The sequence below is a fragment of the Panthera pardus genome, unplaced genomic scaffold (genome assembly GCF_024362965.1).
Source record: "Panthera pardus isolate Hobbes unplaced genomic scaffold, ASM2436296v1 HiC_scaffold_2, whole genome shotgun sequence".
Lineage (NCBI taxonomy): Eukaryota > Metazoa > Chordata > Mammalia > Carnivora > Felidae > Panthera > Panthera pardus.
Window position 1 is genome coordinate 4,744,797 of NW_026526765.1, and position 5,067 is coordinate 4,749,863.

A 5,067-nucleotide genomic window follows, 5' to 3' on the forward strand; every position below is an offset into this window, starting at 1 on the left:
GGCGGGGAGAAGAGAGGGCATGAGAATGACAGGGGCAGAGCTCCAGAGATGGAAAATGCCACCTGGGCTGGGGCATCCTCTGGGAAGAAAGGGAGCCATCGAAGGGCATCAGATGCCTGGTGGTTTGAAACCAGGTTGGACTGGGCTCTATCACTTACCAGCTGGGTAGTTTGGGTAAGTTACTTAGCCTCTCTGGGCCTCAATCTCCTGTTTGTAAAAATGGGTATCACAGTGACTTTCCTTGTTAGATTCTCGTCTCAGTCTGGCCTGGTGGAACAAACTACCATAGACTGGGGGGCTTAAACAGCAAGCTTTATTTGTCACACTTCTGAAGGCTCAGTCCAAGGTCAAGAAGCCTGTAGATATGGTGTCTGCTGAGCACCTACTTCCTGGCCTGCAGAAGGCTGCCTCTGGCTGTATCCTGGCTGAGAAAGAAAGCTCTGATCCCTCCAGCTCCTTACGGGGGCTCTAATCCCATCATGGGGGCTCCACCCTCATGACCCAATCTGATTGTTACTTCCTCCCCAAATCCTCACTTCCAAAAACCATCACACTGGGGATAGGGTCCCAACTTACGAATTTCGGGAGGATGCAAACATTCACTCCAGAGTGAGTTTAATCTGAGGATTAAAGGAGTTGAAATCTGCAAATCATTTTCAAAGGCCCCAAGAGCATCATGCTCAGATCCTATCATGCTCAGATCCTAGAGGCTAGAAGGTGACCGTGGTTCCAGGCGCTGAGTAGGAGAAGGCTGTGATGATACCACATCTACTCCACTGTCCATGAAATAGACACAAAGAGCCACACTGTCCAGGGGTAGAACCTGGCACCAGAGCCTAGGAACATCAACAAGTCACAAACAAGAAAGACATGGCAAGAATGAAGAAACCAGACGCCCTGACTGGCATGCTACCCGAGAGAGAGGCAGGGCACACAGATGGCCTTACAGTCCCTACAGCTGGTTCTGACAGAGGAATAAGAATGCCCTGGGATCTGCTGAGCACAGGGCCTCACATGGCCCACCAGTAGGAGCCCCAGAGGCCAATGGAGGAGAGCGACCGGATGTGGCTTGGGGAGTTGGAAGGAAGACACTTATAGGAAATGGATGCCCTTGAGGGAATTGAGAAAGAGGAGAGGGGGTGCTAAGGCCTGGGGAGCCAGGAGAGAGGCTTTGTCACCTTACAGGGACTGGTTCTGGGGATGGCAGATGTGGCAACTGAAGGAGAACCCCAGGTTCTATATGAAACCCACCTGTCTGCCAGCGTCTGTCACCCATGCAAAATACTGAAACCAGGATGGATGGGACAATGGCTGAATGGATAGGTGGATGGATGGAAGGATGGATGGATGGATGGATGGATGGATGGATGGATGGATGGATGGGACAATGGCTGAATGGATAGGTGGATGGATGGAAGGATGGATGGATGGATGGATGGATGGATGGATGGATGGATGGGACAATGGCTGAATGGATAGGTGGATGGATGGAAGGAAGGATGGATGGATGGATGGATGGATGGATGGATAGGCAGGATGGTGGATGGAAGGGTGGATGGATGGATAGGAAGGTGAGTATATGGATGGGTAGATGGAGAGATACTCCATAATAAAACTTCCAACTAAACAGAACCTAAAACTAACAATAACCTCACTTTCCCATCTGTGAAATGGAACTGTTGTTTTCCATAGCCTTTATCTTTGCATTGTACAATTCGGTTTCAATAAATTGGGTGGCAGTTCTGATGTCATACCACAAAATGCTGCACAAAATTCTTCTAACCTTCTTTTCCTCCACCACTCTGTGTCCTCCTGCCTTTGTGTTCCCACTGAACTCTTGGAGAGCGGGGCTTGTGCCTGGCCAGAGTCCAGGGTCACTCACCTCACCCTTAGCCTCTCTGGGCCTCAATCTCCTGTTTGTAAAAATGGGTATCACAGTGACTTTCCTTGTTAGATTCTCATCTCAGTCTGGTCTGGTTCGATCGGCACCCAGCAAGAGGCTCTGTCCCCACTGGACACCAGCTTTTGGTTTGACCACCCCAACTTGTAGTGACATCAGGACCCGTGCACCGTGGCTGAAGAAGAACTGTTTCTGAATGTGTCTCTTAGCTTCTGATCATGCTGAGCAATTCCAGGGGTGGAACCAGGTCCTTGGTCGCGGCTGGCCACGCATCGCCAACGTGTTTGTTATCATCGCTTGCCAATGAGTGAATGTGTGAACACGTGAACCAATTCTCGGGCTTCTCCTACGCCGTCAGAAGACAGGCCCCCCAGCTCACATTGCTAACTCTGTTCAGATTCTGGAAAAACAGGTTCCAGAAAATACAGAAATTAGACCGAGAATAACAGCCCCTAACATCTGGGGAATATAATCCGCTCACTTCCCTACATCTAGTGCACGCCCCCCCCCCACTCCCCCGCCCCCCCCCCCACCCCGTGAGCTAGAGAAGTTGTCTCAGAACGCATGCTGAGTGGTTTGTCTTCCCAGAATATGAACCCCTGCACTGTAACTGAGATAATGTAGAATAGATGTCACTTCATTTTCAGTGGCTTTCATTGCAACTGATCTGTTTCTAATGGAGATCTGACTACTACAATGAAGTTTATTTCTTTGCATTCCTAAGCTTCTCAACTTGACTTTCAATACTATTTCAATAGGCTTTTTAGTTAGTGACAGGATGCTGGGGGGACTGCCTTTAGCAGTTTTTAGTAAAAGCTTCTCTCATAAGCACAAATGTGTAACACCAATTTATTTCTCCCTGAACTTATAACCAACGTCATTCAAAAAAAAAAAAAAAAAAAAAAGTCTTAAACATAAAGGTCACTGATTTACTTTTATGAAACTCATCAAAAATACAGCTTCCCAAGATGAGCAAAGCTCATGCAGACTGAACCTTCCCCCCAGTTCTCCCGGCCTGTGGTCACGGAGCATGGCTAACCAGACGCCTAGCACAAAGGCTCACTGAGAGCCTTGGGCCCTGGAGGCCACCTGGGGGCCACTCCAGGAGCAGTGCCCCCGTGACCGGGGTTCAGACACCTCTGCCGCGGGCAGATGGGTGGGGACAGCAGGACTCAGCTCCCTCTGCTGTCAGGGTGGAGGCAGGAACTCTGCCAAGGGCGAGAAGGCAGCTGCGGGCGTCCCAGCGCCGGCAGGTGTGTGCAAGCTGCTTGTGACATGGAACCGGAGTGGCCCTGCAGACTGGGTGGCACAGGAGATCTGGGACACGGGGACACAGGGGGCCTGGGGTGACAGAGCAGGCTCACAACCCGCACTCGTCCCTGGGGGCCGGGCGGCTGGAGGCCAGGGTCCTCAGGGTGGTGGCAGGACCTTGCTCCCTCTGTGGGCTCCAGGGGAGTGTCTGATCCGTGCCCTCCTCGCGGCCCTGGTGCTTGCCCAGGTTCCCGGTGTTCCGGTCCTTGCCTCTGCCACCACGTGGCAGTCTCCCTGCGTGACGTCACATGGCCTTCCCTCCCTGCTTGCCCACCCTGGGATTCCTCTTCTTATGGGGACACCACCTGTGGGATGAGCACCAGCCTAGTCTCCTACCTCATCACCATAACTTGATGATGTCGGCAAAGACCTTCTTTCCAAATAAGGTCACATTCGCCAGGCTCTAGGACTTCCACACCACTTTTGGGGGACAGATTCAACTCCTAACAGACCGGCTGCTTGGCAGGCCGCAGGAGGCAGAGGCAGAAGAGGGCTGCGCCTGGCGGCAAGCCTGGGGGACAACAACGCGGGGCTGTGGTCCCAGAGAGGGGCCCCCAGAGCAGGAACCCAGCTTCACATGGCTTCGGGGCTTCCAGCCGCCAGCGGGGCGCAGGCCCCCTCTGTGTCCTCACAGGACAGGTAACGTTCCACCTGCTGCTACTTCCTTAGGGTCATGGAAACCGCCACTGCCCCCCTACCCCGAACCCAACGACAGGAGCCTGGGGGTGGCTGTTTGACCCTGACTGAGGAGCCAGCTTCTGTCTCCCACGGAAGAGGCCGACCCACAGGGGTGGTAGGAAGCCAGCCTGAGACCCCAAGGCCCGGATTCCAGGCCCCACTCTGTGCCTCCCAAGCCAGCCTTCTGATCTACGAAAGGAGGGCTTTGGGGGAGAAATCTCAAGTGACTTCCACTTACACCGCTCTGAACCCCACTTCCCCACTGACTGATCTGGTAACTTCACAGTGGCCAGACTCCCCTTCTCCGTGACCTTCAGCGGCAACCTCTTGACCTTCCCATCGCTAGTTCACAGACACCTTCCAGAGAAGGAGCAGAGGCTCGGAGGGGCTCTCCAAGGCCCAGGAGAGCCACTGCCACACCTACCGCCCAGAACCTGAACCCCGCTCTAGCTTTTAATGTAGTTTCCAACAGCTGAGGCAAGAGAAGGTGGGTGGGTGGCCAGCAGAAGGGCCCCCAGGGCCCTGAGTCAAGGATGCACCTTTCCAGCCCCGCCTTTATCTCCAGAAGTGCTTGTCCCCGCGAGAAGCCACACGGCACCGTCACCCGCAGAGAAGGAGGCGGCAGACGTGGCTTTAAGGGCCCCGCACCAGAAGCTCAGCCTCACCTTGGTGCCCCACACGTGTCCCACACTGGACACCACTCCTCGCCCCCTGGAAGGAGGGGACGGGCCTGGCCGTCCCCGCTGGCAGGTCAGGGAACCGTGCACGCTGGCTCTGAGACGCGACAGAGGTGCCCTGGCACCATCAGGCTTCCTGAGGCAGAGGCTGACTGGAGGCGAAAACCCTGGCCAGCTCTCACCTCTCCTTGCACTCATATTTGGGGGCCATATTATCAATCGGCCATTAACGTACAAGAGGTTACGAGGGACAGGAAGTAGTGAACATATGTGTCAACACATGAGAAAAGAATAGCGTCCAAGGGAACGTGCCAGTCTGGCATCACTTACCTGAAGTCGGCACACACTCGTCTAACGGGTTAAAGGCGCTAAGAAAATCAATGATTTTTTTTCCCTCATGCATATGCAATTATATATGGGATACTGCCTCTCTCTGTATGTAGCTTCAAAATCATTATTACCTTTGTCAAAGGGGGCAGCTAATGAACGTGCAACGCTGCA